Source organism: Anoplopoma fimbria, chromosome 10 (assembly GCF_027596085.1).
Source record: "Anoplopoma fimbria isolate UVic2021 breed Golden Eagle Sablefish chromosome 10, Afim_UVic_2022, whole genome shotgun sequence".
Lineage (NCBI taxonomy): Eukaryota > Metazoa > Chordata > Actinopteri > Perciformes > Anoplopomatidae > Anoplopoma > Anoplopoma fimbria.
The window spans coordinates 9,694,172-9,709,262 of NC_072458.1; the positions used below are offsets into that span (position 1 = coordinate 9,694,172).

General features: G+C 40.9%; 1 protein-coding gene across 1 annotated transcript in view; it reads left to right on the top strand.

Annotated features, from left to right (window-relative positions):
- Positions 1-15,091, top strand: part of med30 (mediator complex subunit 30) — a 36,591-nt gene that overhangs the window by 10,006 nt on the left and 11,494 nt on the right. The window lies entirely within an intron of this gene.

The window sequence follows — 15,091 nt, forward strand, 5'->3', positions numbered from 1 at the left end:
ATTGCTCCAGCTGCAAGGGGGAGCTTGAATGTGGTACAATTTGGCCAGATGGTGGCGCTTTAACAGCAAACGTTACATTTTTGAGAGCGTGACCCTCAAGGTGTCTTTTGGCAAGTAGTCATGAACTATTGAGTGCTGAGATTTTGGCTTCAAGCCACCTGGTAGGCTACCTGTATGAGAAAAAGCTTTGTCTGCAACCTTTTATAATAAGTCAAACCTGCTCACTTGCCTTGTATTGTCAGTAATTCTGTTTCTTATTGTCATGGACAAAATCTCTAGTTGGAGCTGGGAATTGGACTTTGTATGTATGTATGTATGTATGTATGTATGTATGTATGTATGTATGTATGTATGTATGTATGTATGTACAGTGGGTACGGAAAGTATTCAGACCCCTTTAAATTTTTCACTCTTTGTTTCATTGCAGCCATTTGCTAAAATCGAAAAAGTTCATTTTTTTTTCGCATTAATGTACACTCAGCAACCCATCTTGACAGAAAAAACCAGAAATGTAGAAATTTTTGCAAATTCATTAAAAAAGAAAAACTGAAATATCACATGGTCATAAGTATTCAGACCCTTTGCTGTGACACTCACATTGAACTCACATGCTGTCCATTTCTTCTGATCCTCCTTGAGATGGTTCTACTCCTTCATTGGAGTCCAGCTGTGTTTAATTAAACTGATTGGACTTGATTAGGAAAGGCACACACCTGTCTATATAAGACCTTACAGCTCACAGTGCATGTCAGAACAAATGAGAATCATGAGGTCGAAGGAACTGCCCAAGGAGCTCAGAGACAGAATTGTGGCAAGGCACAGATCTGGCCAAGGTTACAAAAGAATTTCTGCAGCACTCAAGGTTCCTAAGAGCACAGTGGCCTCCATAATCCTTAAATGGAAGAAGTATGGGATGACCAGAACTCTTCCTAGACCTGGCCGTCCAGCCAAACTGAGCAATCGTGGGAGAAGAGCCTTGGTGAGAGAGGTAAAGAAGAACCCAAAGATCACTGTGGCTGAGCTCCAGAGATGCAGTAGGGAGATGGGAGAAAGTTCCACAAAGTCAACTATCACTGCAGCCCTCCACCAGTCGGGGCTTTATGGCAGAGTGGCCCGACGGAAGCCTCTCCTCAGTGCAAGACATATGAAAGCCCGCATAGAGTTTGCCAAAAAACACATGGAGGACTCCCAAACTATGAGAAATAAGATTCTCTGGTCTGATGAGACCAAGATTGAACTTTTTGGCGTTAATTCTAAGCGGTATGTGTGGAGAAAACCAGGCACTGCTCATCACCTGCCCAATACAATCCCAACAGTGAAACATGGTGGTGGCAGCATCATGCTATGGGGGTGTTTTTCAGCTGCAGGGACAGGACGACTGGTTGCAATTGAAGGAAAGATGAATGCGGCCAAGTACAGAGATATCCTGGAAGAAAACCTCCTCCAGAGTGCTCAGGACCTCAGACTGGGCCGAAGGTTCACCTTCCAACAAGACAATGACCCGAAGCACACAGCTAAAATAACAAAGGAGTGGCTTCGGAACAAGTCTGTGACCATTCTTGACTGGCCCAGCCAGAGCCCTGACCTAAACCCAATTGAGCATCTCTGGAGAGACCTGAAAATGGCTGTCCACCAACGTTCACCATCCAACCTGACAGAACTGGAGAGGATCTGCAAGGAAGAATGGCAGAGGATCCCCAAATCCAGGTGTGAGAAACTTGTTGCATCATTCCCAAGAAGACTCAAGGCTGTACTAGCTCAAAAGGGTGCTTCTACTCAATACTGAGCAAAGGGTCTGAATACTTATGACCATGTGATATTTCAGTTTTTCTTTTTTAATAAATTTGCAAAAATTTCTACATTTCTGGTTTTTTCTGTCAAGATGGGTTGCTGAGTGTACATTAATGCGAAAAAAAAAAGAACTTTAAAGGGGTCTGAATACTTTCCGTACCCACTGTATGTATGGTTTGGCATCCCCAGGATTGTATTTCTGCTTTTTGCTGATGATGTAGTTCTATAGGTCTCATTGGAACTCAATTTCCAGCACTGAATTTTGCAACAGAGTGTGAAGTGGTTGGAATGAGCGTCACCATGTCAAAATCTGAGGCTGTATTACTTTTCCATAGAAACTGTGGGCTTTCAGGTTGGGCCTGAGTTGCTGCCAAGTATGATTGTGCCTTGTTCACGAGTTAGGGTAAGATGAAGTGTGAGAACGACATCCAGATTGGTGTGATGCCACCAGTGAATATGTGTTGAAACATTCTTTTTATGGTAAAAAAAATAAGAAGTTAATGGGGAGTAGCTCTGTGAAGTTAAGTTATAGCTTTGACGATTGTGACAAATCTGATTGACACCTCTGACCAGTGATCACAAATCATAAAATTGTAAGAATGAATGGTTTTGTGTTGCAAGTGTGCATAAAAGATTTAAATACTAGTCAACGTGAGGAAATAAGTTACCTTTATAGTAGGCTATATAAATATAATGCAAATATCAAAGGGAATGAACTGACCTTTGGCTACTCAGAGCCAACTTGACCAAGATATTTGCTGATGTGTTTTGAATCTTAACAGAAGGAAATAAGACAGAGAGGTTATGTCTTGTGAGCACGGTGTTCACTTCTTGAGTGATTTTAAGTGGTGGACATCAAACACACGTAAGAGCTTTTTCAAATATATTCACTGTCAGATATATTTTTGCCCAGCTCTGATGGACAGAGGCTCTTTCATGACACTCTGAAGTGCAGAGAGCTTTTCTTCAAACTGACATGCTATGTTGATAGTCAAAGTCGGAAAGTTTGCTGGAGAAAGATTTAGTCCTGAGTCATGGTTTATGGTAACATGCTACAGACTAACAAGGTGAATTTGAACACAGAGATACGCACGGAGGTGTTAATTAAAGAGGCCCTATTATGCTTTTCCACTTTTTCCCTCTCCTTTAGTGTGTTATATATATTTTTGTACATGTAAAAGGTCCGTAGAGTGTAAAACCTGAAGTCCAGGCCTAAAAGGTGTTACCCTCCCCCTCAGAAGCTCCTGAGCTGCCAGAAACGGCTCGATTGAATTCTCTCCTTCACTTCTGTAACTTTATGAGGTCATAATGTTATAGAACTGATGTAAAACTCTTTCCGGCTAGTTTGGCCCTCAAACAACAAAAGAGAGAGAGACAGAGCTGAAGCTCAGGAGGAAGAGTTTTTTGAAATGTGAAACGTTGACCAATCACAACAGAGTGGGCTAAGCTAACCAATCAGGGCAGACTTTGCTTTCTGGAGGGAGGAGCCAGCGCTACAACAGAGCATTTCAGAGAGAGGGTGAGACGAGGTGCTGCAGGACAGCCAGGATGAGAAAAACAAGGCGGATAATGAGCATTAATGCATGTAAACATGTTGTAACTGTAACTTGAGCTAAAAATATGCACCCGGAAAATAGCATAATAGGGCCTGTTTAAACATAATTCAGCAATAAAAAATGAATACAAATCTTGCCGAAGGTATTGTCTACTTACCTCACACTGCAAGAAGTTACAAATATTTTAGTTAGATATTTCCTTTTTTAAGATTATAAATCCTGGTTAATTTTGGGACTCCTGTGGTTACCGTGGTAATAGCAAGTGTGCTGGGAACAAATACATTGCATTTCCTGTCACTGCTTAACAATAAAATCCACCCTGTGTTAAGAATGTTTTTAATGTGAAGCCGCAGCTGTAGGTAGTAAAATTGAGGAGATACAATGAGAAACAATCACAATCAGTGACGCTTTACATACACGTCCATCATAGTCTTGTGAATCCCTTCTGGGCAGGAAGGCAATTTTAATCCAGCGTGTGTATTGGCGTACCTCTCCACTAACCATGAAAACTGCAGTACTGATGGGTAATTACTGAATATAAATGCATTGAGTGGCTGCTGCAGAAAATTGCACACCATAAAAATTATCCAAAAATTGTGTGATATCATGAAAATTACAATGGAAAGTTTCAAAACCATTCTACATGTAAGGAGTGATAATCCCATTTACGTGACTCTCACTGTTACCCCTGAGGTAGTACAGTCTTTAAATGCTTCAATGACTGGAAACAAGGCAGAGTAAGACTCACTCATTGAAGACAGGATTAAAGAACATGCTGATTTACATGTTAAACAAATAAAATGCAAAACTGAAACTTATTGTGTTTATTGTCACAGTGCTGCAAAGCCTTTCTATACTGACCACTGGGACACAACACAGGTTCTCTTATTACTGACAAACTCTGCCCTTTGATATTTTGGCATTTGCCAACATAGATTATTTGTGAGTCCAAGATCACGTTTAATCTCTCCCTGTGAAACAGACCCATCGAGATGACATTAAAGCGCTGTGTGCTAATATCATCCTTGGGTCGATGAAACCTAGATCCTGCATAGATGCAGGTGAGGTAAACAGCCCTAAGTCAGACACAATACCACCCAACAACTCCCATATATCACTTGTGTTCAGTAGTTATTGACAGTGGAGCCTTGCAAAGGTCCATGTAAAAGGCATCATGCATTATTTAGGAGGCCTTTTCGGTTTGCTTCGTCTCTCATGGATTTGTTTTGTTTGTGTATATATATATATATATATATATATATATGTATATGTGTGTGTGCATACACTGAGTTCGTGAGAGTGAGAAGGAGCTTTTGTTCTTTCTTCAGAGAGAAAAGATTGTATTTGCATTCGCTTTCACACATGCTTTCTTTGTGTGCTCGTGCTGGCTGAAGCCCTTCTCTGTTTCCTCTCTTTGTATGTGCATTGTGCTGGCTCTGTACAGATTGTGCATGCCAAACCGTCTGAGTGTGCTGCAATGATAATGGTCCAAGGTCAGGAGTGTCGGCAGCAGAGATGAGAATTGGTTATTTTTAAGAGCTCAGCACAGCTCCCCTGGCTGCTTTTAAATGTTAACACTACAGTGAAAGATTGCAGTGAACCTTTTGCTCAGCTACACTCACTCGCCTTTTCACAAAAAGACTCCATACCTGCAAAGAGTTCGGTTAAAGACTGCAGATATTGTGGTAGATAAATAAACAAGTTCTTATTCCAACTCTTTGAATGCAATACTGGACGGAAAAACAGAAATTTGTTTCAGCATTCCTTCAAAAAAACGAAACAAAACCAAAACTCTTTTCTGAGTTTTCTTTGAGAGTTTCAGTGACGTTATGGAATACATACTGGACTTGAAAGTGAGTTAAATTTTGTCCTATTAGAAACCTGTGTATGGATGTGATAAATAACCTTGTTTATAATATGACCTTCCCCCTATGCAAAGCATTAGCATGCAAATTCAGTTCCGCCAAATGATCCAAGTATATACAGAGATTGATGTAGAGATTGAGAAGACTGGCCTACCGTAATACGCTGAGGGAAGCTATTCCTCACATTCTGCAATCCTTAACACACTGCAAGACCTTATTATGCAGTTTGTCTAAAAAACAACTTGTTATACTGTACACAGTATGCACATTTCACTTGTTTTAAAGTGAAATATGGCATACACTTGCCGAATGCACAAAATGTAAAGGATGTGATCACAATTGTCTTGCTTAAAAATCGAGGGACTAATTAAAGGTGCAATCTGTAAGATTTCGCCACATGCTCCAAACAGATTGGGTGCAGAATTTCACCTCTACTTCAGGGTGCATACAATCTTGATTTATAGTCATCAGTTATTAAAATAAAAAATGAAAGCCAAATACTAACTAACCTCGGGGCAAGAAAATGCTAAATTCAACCAAACTGCTGAAACTCTGAGAGCTAGTCAAAGTAACAATGCTATCTTATTATCTCCATGTGTGTCCTTGGCTTATATTTTGATGTTAGTCATTTGTGTGTTAACTGTGCCACTAGCTGGGTCCGTGTATGTCTTGATAGTTTGTTTATTGAATTAAATCCTAAGTGGCAGAAACGACAATACTTGGATTTTCACTTAGTAATCGCCGCCACCAGGAGCTACTTAGCTGGGAGATTAATCTTTAAGTAGCGTCCAGTGGCACTGCTGGGTCTAACCTGTGTAACGGCGGCAACAGAAAGTTTGCTGATCCGGTGGGGTGTCAGGGCAGTCCCTCGAGATCAGATCCCTGGTGCTGGGGATTGCGCTGGCGGATTGCTAATTCCTGCAGCTAACTGCCAACTGAGGGTCCGTCTACAAGCCCTCAGGGCAGCTCTACTTATTCGTCCTCCCACTTTTTGGAGACTTTAAACTAATATTCTGGCCAAAACATTGCATCTTTTAAGGGATTATTTCAGTTAGCTGTTTCCTTAAAAGTGCCCCAATCTATGTATTTACATTCTGTATTGTGGGTATCCTTGACGACTAGCAAAAGTGTTGAATGCATTTACTCTCCCTAAAACATTTGCAATGGAAATTATTGAAACCTGTTGAATAATTTGAAACTGTTGGCAAAAATGTCAATCATGTCACCTGCTGCACAACAACAGACAAAACAGGGACCAATACATAAAATAAATACTCCGTAGTGCTACTAGTGGTCAGAAAGGACATCTTTACTCTTACAATTTGCAACTACAGATTCGAAAGTGGAAAATGACCCAAGAACTGTAGAATCTTCTTCAATAAATTCATGATATAAAAAAGCCAGTCTAAATCAAACATAAAATAATGAATCCCTCATTTTTTTACCTATTGGCCTGTTGTAGGGATATCTCTCTTGCTTCGCTTCTCATTTGAGGTGGGCGATGTAATTGTTGGAGTTTGAGACTGTATGTTTTAGGAACACACTTAGTTTGTGGTGTTTCCTAGTCTTTTATTGGCAGAGGTGTTTGGCTCGGTTAACAATATACATTATCTATCTATTTTGGGTCAGACTATAAGTAACCTATACTCTGTTGGGACTGTCACATTCACTTTGTGGCCAGATGGGGCTTTAAGCAGCCAAATCATCAACACTTGCTGATGCCTTTGCCTCTTGTTTATCGACTACAACTTCTTTCATTTAAGGTAGTTGAGACTGTTGAGCTCTCTTCAGTCTAACTATTTGACTTTTGATACAAAAACATCCGTAAAATGACCAACTTTATTTCACTTTTTCGACAGCATATTGACATTTCTGGCATTTTTAGTGAGGGAGATTTTCCGTCAGCAGTGTTTATTTGTTCATATCGCCGAACTATACCCAGCAGCTAAACTAATTTGAAACACAGCTTTTCAATCTGGCACTCGGATATCCAGTGTATGCCTCATGTGCTTGCAGCAGCATATTTAGCTGTGATTTTGCCCAGGCTGCCCAGCTGCACATTAAGGCCTGCAATAAGGACAGCAAGCTTTTGGGAGTTAAATCGGTTAGTCTGATCAGCAGAATAGAGATGCAGCGGTACTGGGGAAGCAGATGTTAGTGGCCTGGCTACATCTGCCACAGTCACTCCAGCCAGATAGGATAGTTCTGCATGAGCGGCGGATGTTTGGGAGGAGGGTGAGGCGGCAGGAAAGAGGAAGGGAGATACAAAAAAGAGGGAGAAAAGCATAGGAAGATATGTAAATGGCAGAGAGATGTTACCCTGACAAGGTTGATGGAGTGATAGATGAAATATTTGTGATAGAGGGGGAAAAAAGAAAGATGGGAAGAAAGCCTCCGTTCAGTAAAAGTAGAGAGAAATGGACTGTTCAGGTGGGAAAGGTGTTTGAAGATGGATGGATGACCAGACAAATAGCTGTGTTGTCACAGAGAGTAGATGTGTGAAATGGAGGGTAAAGGACGAAGGGGACACCAAGAGAAACAAACAGGTAGTAAAAATGCAAGACAGAAACGTTTGTGTGTTGTTGTTTTTTAAACGAATGAAAGTGTATAGCCGTGACAAAAGGTCAAAGATGTACAGGAAAGAAGAGAGAGGTAAAAAAAAGATTGATGAAAGAGTGGATTTATAGATGTGTAAACAGCCGCGGATTGTCAGAGTTAAGCCATTCCCATTCAGATAGGGTCTTCAAAAGGAATAACAGAAGACTGATGAAATTCAGCTGCAGCGGGGAAAATAGGATGCCTGCTGTAACAAGATGCCGAGAGAGAGAAAGAGAGAAGATTGATGTATAAGAGAAAAGATAAGTCCAAGCATGCCTCAAACTCTCCAGCTGATATGTCACACTGGTTTAGAATTGCTAGCCTCATATTAACCCGCAAGCAAAAAGTAGATCTTTTTTGTTGAAAAGACCACTTATTTTGAAATTTTGAAATCCCTATCTGCTGTAAATATGAACAATGATATAATGCATCTCTATGAGAAGGGTGTGATAGGCAGAGTGATTGGATGGCAGGGTCTTAACTCCATTGATGGGGATTTCTGTATGCTCTGTTCTGAGTGAAATAACCTTCGAACAGACACCACCCTCTGTACTATTTGACAGAAGAGAGTGATTTGACGAGAGCGCCATTGAAGTGTGTGTTCTGTGCACACAGGAGGGAATAATGGAAAGTAAGTGTTGGCCCAGCCCTTAATGTTCACGCTGCTCAATCCCTACTTAATCCTCGTCTGCAGCCGTGCCCCAACTCCTGCTTCCGCTGTAGCCGAGGGACATTTTGAAGACTGATGTTTGCTACCGTAAAATCCAAATCTGTAGACTGGAGCCTTAATGAAGTTGAGATTGGCGCAGAAAGTGCCAGGCGCCATCACTTCTCGAGTGAAGTATCAATTAAAGCAAACATGCGTCTCTGTAAGTGTTGATATCCCCTTGGTAAAACCATAACCTTTGAAAATGTCATCAAGATACTCGTTAGAAGTTAACTAGTGAGACTCTAACATGTTGTGGAAACACACTATTGATTTCTGGAGGGTAATTGGGGATCTTCCTATTGCCATTTAGACTTCATCTAGGAATCATATTCATTATAGAATAATCTGCAAATTGTATTCTCAATTCATAGAATGGTCAGCAATAGTGAAAACTATTTCAAAATACTAAATTTCAGAGCTCAAGGTGATTTCTTTAAATTGCTTGCTTTGTTCAACCAGCAGTAAAACTCAAAGGGATTCAGGGGTGAATTCACAAATAAGAATGGGTTTCGGCCATTGTAAGCATTACGAATTATGCATCACTTGCAGAAACAATCGACCCCATCTCAAGGTTAAATTCACTGAAGATATTGCTGTAATGATATCAAAGTGCAAGCACGTCCATAAAGTTGTGAAGTACAAATTACCCTTTATTTTGCAGAAGGAGAGGAAAAAAAATAGATGGTTTATTCATTTATATAATCTTACTTTTCTTTATTCTTTTCCGAATTATTAATTTAGTTTTCACTGCCATTGTATTCTGTCACTGCATCCCAAAATAAAAGCAAAAGCCAAAGCCGCCCACTCCTTTTGTGTATTTGCCCCTCAGTAGACCATAGAAGCCTTAGAAAACCAAAAAACATTCACATCTAAAAAGCTTGAATTACCATTTACTTAAACTATTCATTGATTGTAAACATTTTTGTTGATTGGCTCAACAACCAATCATTTTAGCATTTGAGCTCTAATTAGCAGGTTCCCTTAAAATATAACATAATTTTTAATGGAATGTCCCAAAAATCTGCAACAGAAAATGTGATTTTTTTTTTTTTGTGTTTCAATCCACTTATTGAAGTACAAGGAGTTGGACACCTTGAGATAAACAGCAGGAGGCGCTTATTCTCCTGTCACGTGCCATAAAAGAACTGCAGAAGAAGAGGGTCCTACAACAAAAAAGCTGAAGTAGTAGTTGTAACCATGTAGAAATGTTTCATGTATTAAATTGAGGAACGTTATATTCTCCTCACCTCATCACTCCACACAGATCTGATGTTTTCATCTCTTCAGTGGACGCTTAAGTCACATGCTTCATGTACATCATGATTTCAGGGTTCAACGTTAATGTTGACATCCTATTCTACAGTTGTTGTACAGTGTTGTTGTTTACTCCGGAACAACATCTGGCTGCCTTTTAAAATGAACTGCATCTTATAGGTAGCGACCCTGACCCTAGCGGTAGCTGTCACTCCAGGCCAGTCTCATTCCATCCGCCAGAGCACCAGACCTTTCTCAGTTGAAGCGTGAAGCCCACCCCTCAAGCTGATTGCGTTGAACAGCTAGTAAAGGTAAAGATCAGCTTGGGGTGGCGTGGTGGTGGAAGGGGGGACGGCTGGAGGAGAGGCAGATAAATGACTCCTCCATGGTAATGTCTGGCTGCTTTATGGGGTGTCCTGGCTGTGAGTGATAGCCTTGCTCTCGTTATCTGTCGATTGGGGTAATTGCTGTTTGTCGGAGTCTGGTTGACGGATGGTGATGCAATCTGCCCAGCATCGCTGGGGGGAGGGGGGGAGGGAGGGGGGAGGCATCATCACTATCACTCTCCACAAGTGTCTTTACTAGGAAGCATGCTGTGTGTGACAATATGTATTTGAATGGAAGTGGTGTGCAAGTGCCACTTTGTCCTTGTTTCCTTGCTGCAAAACTTTGCGTATCATGGGTCCCAGTGCTCACTCTCATGCAGGTAGTATGTAGTAAGTTGCAGGTTTATGTGTGTGTATGAAGAGGTAAAGTTTATTTGAGCATGTGTGAAAGTCAACCGTGTTTGCATAAATGTTTAAGATGCATTAGCCATAATTCATTGGCGCCTAATGGGTTGCGATTGCTCAATCTCTTTGCTGCAGACCTCTGGTGCTGTAGAATGTGATTGTGCATATCAATTCAGGGTCCCCAGTCATCCAGGCTCTTTCTGCTCCAATAAAACAGACAGAATTCCGTGGCACCCGAGTGACCACAAATTACAGCCCTAATGAATATCCTACATTGCTGGTCACACGCCAATTAATGAAGGAAAACAAAACAAAAAATATGACAAGTAGATTCGCCAGCAGAATTTTTCACAGAGCCCTAATTTGGAAGGAAGCTCTCTGTTTTTGAGCTGCTTCCATTTTGCGACCAGCTGTCTGCAGCAAGCTGTCCAAGTCGGTGGGATTCAGCCTCCTTTCTGCCTTTCCTGGCTGACTGATTGACTGGGTGGCTGTCTGGCTGAGTGACGGTGCATTTCGCAGAGTGGAGGAAGGGTGATTCATCGCGGCTCTCCGGACTACTTGATAATCATTCCATCTGGGGCGTGGGACAGGCTGTCTTGTCATCGGCACATCACTCATCGTTTGTTCTCTTCTTACGTCCCTTTCCCGCTCCATCTCTCCACCCTTTTATCTGTCCCGAGGGGCCTTGGTGATGACCCCTCCACCCTGGTAGGGGAGGTTGTAATGCTCTGGACCTGTGGGACATGGCGGACCCCCACCGTTTTCTCCGCCGCACCTGCCCCACCCCTCCGCTGCAGCCTGCCACTGCCACTCGCCTCGCGTTTGATTTAATACCAGCCTAAGTGTGAATAAATTCCTGTCACAGCCCATTAAGGAGGCCTTGGAGAGATCTGGCCTGTTATTAATTCTCCACAGCTCCTCTCTTTCTCTCCTCTCTTTTAGTTACTATCTCTCCCACTCTGCTGCTGCCGCTTTCCCTCCCTCACTGCACACTGCCTTGTTTTTTTAATACCCTGTTAATTACTGTGTCTGTCCTCTTTTATTCAAATGAGAAAGGGAGACATTAAAAGCAGGGGGGGTGTTTGTAATTTCAAATAGAGAAGCCATCCACTGTCTGGCTTTGCTCTTCTCTCCACTCCAGACCTGTGCGAGCTAGCTGCCGACTCGGCGTGTATAATGAATTCCAGTTGCACTGGCGGTTAGTTTTATCTGAAGAGCAGGCAGGAGGGGTCGCCGAGGCCTGATGATAAACAAACGCTGCCTCCTAACAGTAATAAGACCGGGAGAGAGGGATGCTGCTTGGTTGGAAGATGCTCTCTCTCTCTCTCTCTCTCTCTCTCTGTCTCTTTCCATCTCTCTGGCTTTGCTCTCTGATTCTCTGCCACCTTCCTTCTCTCTGTTTCCTCTCTCTCAGTTTGTCTCTCTTCCTACTCCCACAGACGTTGCCCCCTTGCTGTGCTCCATTTCCTCTCCCTTTTCTGTCACCCATCCTCCTTATAGCTCACATTCTTCCAGTGCTCCTTCCCTCTATCGCTCCCTTCCCATCTTCCACCTATGTGTTCAGGCTCCAGAATTAGTAGTCTGTGCACAGCAGGTGCACGTACCTCTGTCTTATTAGCAGCCTGCTATGTGGCCCATTAGAGGCTCCCTGTATGCCAAGGGCTTTTTAATTGTTTTGCGGGGGTCAGAGGGGCAGTGTAACCGCAAAGCTCTTGCGGAGGAGGTATCAGAGCTGGGGTTTTTGGGAGAATACGTGTTTTCCTAATATTTTGCAGCATTTAGTGTCAAGTGCAACCCCAATTATGTTTGCTTTGTGTTACAGTGTTTAAGAGCTATGTAAGCAATTTTTTTTTTTTTAAACCATTGTCTGACTGCCGTGGTGTTTAGGACTATTGTTTACATGAAAGGAAGGCGTGAAGTAAGTTGGAAAGCCTTTTTTTTTTACTCAGGCTGTATTGTGCACCTACAGCAATTTGCCAGTTGAGGTGCAGGTAGTTCACTTGTTTAACATAAGTAAAAGGCATATCAGAGCGAGCTTTATTTGTTTCGGGTGCTTTTGACACGAAAAGAAAGAGGTAAATTCTCATAAAAGACCGAAGTTAAATTAAAACATCTTCAGTGGATTAAGATGTTTTTAATTTAGTTTAAAAGGAGCCTAGGCCTTGAGCACTCTCAGGTCATCAGGCATCCATTGTGACTTTAAATGACGTGGCAGTTTTGCCGAGTAATTCTATTTAATGAAATGTATCCCGAGTAGTTTTCTGTGGAAGCAAAAGCTGTTTTTTAAAAGTCAATGCTTTTCTTCAAAACACATAATCTTATCCTTGAGTTTTAACAAGCATGTTGCAGAGCCATATGCCTTATGATTGTCAAGTGAAAAGAAATGCAACCTCTTCTTCGGTGCAATATCTTCTATGTCTTCTTATTTCATCACCATTATTTACTATACGTGTCTGGTCTCTGCTTTCTCCGTTCAGTTCTCCTGTTGCTTTCCTGGTGAAGTTTTGACACACTCTTTGTTGCAGAACGATACCAGCCTAACAACTCCATATAAATCAAAGGAAAATATTTTACTACAGCCGTCCACTCTCTGATGAGCTGCACCACTTCCCTGCTGCCCGAACGCAATGATTACCATTGGCATGTTACCACTAAACCCATTCAAATGCAGAAATTCGAGTCTTTGTGATGCCACAACATTTTTTAACCTTGACCTTGTGACTTGACATGTATGACCCTCTGCGATCTCGTAAAATGTAGTGTTGGTGAGAAACTTAAATAAATTCAGTTGTTTGAACGAGATGTTTTCACAACAACAAAAACGGATATTAGAGAGGGAATTATGAGCTGTTTACAAAACCAGAAGCAGCTTATAATACATCATTAAAACTGCCATTGACAAGATTTATTTTAATCAATACAAATACAATCTTTTATTTCCCTATCATTTGAATTGTGTGTTTTATGAAGAAAACATATCTATAAATTACTATATCAAAGTTAAAAGGATAACATTCAGAGCAGTTGAAATGATTTTTGGGATGTTTTTATTATTTAAAGCACTTTGAATAACCTTTATGTATGAAACGCACATAAACTTGCCTTGTCCGTGATGTGACTGCCAAAGGGCACGTTACATCACCTGAAAGCTTGCTATGTTTTTTTGCTTCTTACCCTGTCATCATTTTTAATTCAGTTTTTTTAATTTAGTAAAGGGAAAGCTGCTTGCTCAGGTGTTGGAAGGAATATTTACATTTGAACTAGAGAAAGTGCTTTGTGTCGAGGTGAAGCACAAGTAACATGCTTGTTCTTTTTCAAACTTAAACTCTTCCACGCACTCAATAAACATCTCCAGCAAGTGGATTAGAGATTTTAAATTGGAATTACTTCTTTTTTATCTTTAAGAAATCAGCCCCCCCCACTGTTGCCTTCACTCTTAAAACGATAGTGGTAATCAGAACCAATATTACGCCATAGGGGCGCTGAATTTAAGTGTTTTTGAGTGATAGTACCAATTTAACACATTGCTTCACCAGATGCATTTGACGTTTTAGGAACTGTTGATGGCACCTTTAAATCACAAGATTTGTCAACATCACATGAAGACTCTGCTTCCAAATAAAAATAAAACATTGAAGGATCATGTTTATGGTTGCAAAGGGTCGAAAAAAAATTCTATAAGTTAAGCTCGAGAATTTTTGCACATTTCAATTTTAAAAGCATACCTTTATTGAACTTAATTTTGGGGAAAAACACATACAAACTCATAGGTCTTATGATGTTTTATTTAAAAGTATGCCCATTTACCTTGCCAGTGTCCCATTAAAAGGTATTCAGTAAAATGACAACCCTCTTAATGCACAGTGCATTCTCCTGTCACATGTGCAGCCCACAGTACTGCACTGTCTGAGACAAAGGATTACATGGGGTCATGTAAGTTTTGATTATATAACTGGAGTGACTATGGTTTAAATTTTGTATATAGTAAAACTTATAAATATTTTATATTTTTTAGTGAACCAGCACCAGATAGTAGCCTAAAGCAAAGTTTGCAATGTATAACTTGTTAACACCTTCTGCTAGTTTTTGCTAGCTAGCTGTAACCTTGTAGCTAGATCGAGCATAATATTGAGTTTTAATGAATCTATCTTAAATCATTCTTTATTGGAAAACATTTATTTAATGAATATTTTGTTTCCTTTAAACCCCGAGTTTGCACACAACCCATATTGGGCTCAAAATTTTCACAGTACCTTTCCCCAGTAAGTAACTTGTTAGCTAGGTGACTCACCTTATGGCACATTTCTGGTTGAATGTACTGTATATGTTATGCTGTTCATTCTGTACACATGACATCTATTGCATTCTGTCCATCCTGGGAGAAGGATCCCTCCTCTGTCGTTCTCCCAGAGGTTTCTTCCTTTTTTTCTCCCTGTTAAAGGTTTTTTTTAGGGGAGTTTTTCCTGTGCCGATGTGAGGGAAGGACAGAGGATGTCGCATGTGTACAGATTGTAAAGCCCTCTGAGGCAAATTTGTAATTTGTGATTCTGGGCTATACAAAATAAACTGAATTGAATTGAATTGAAT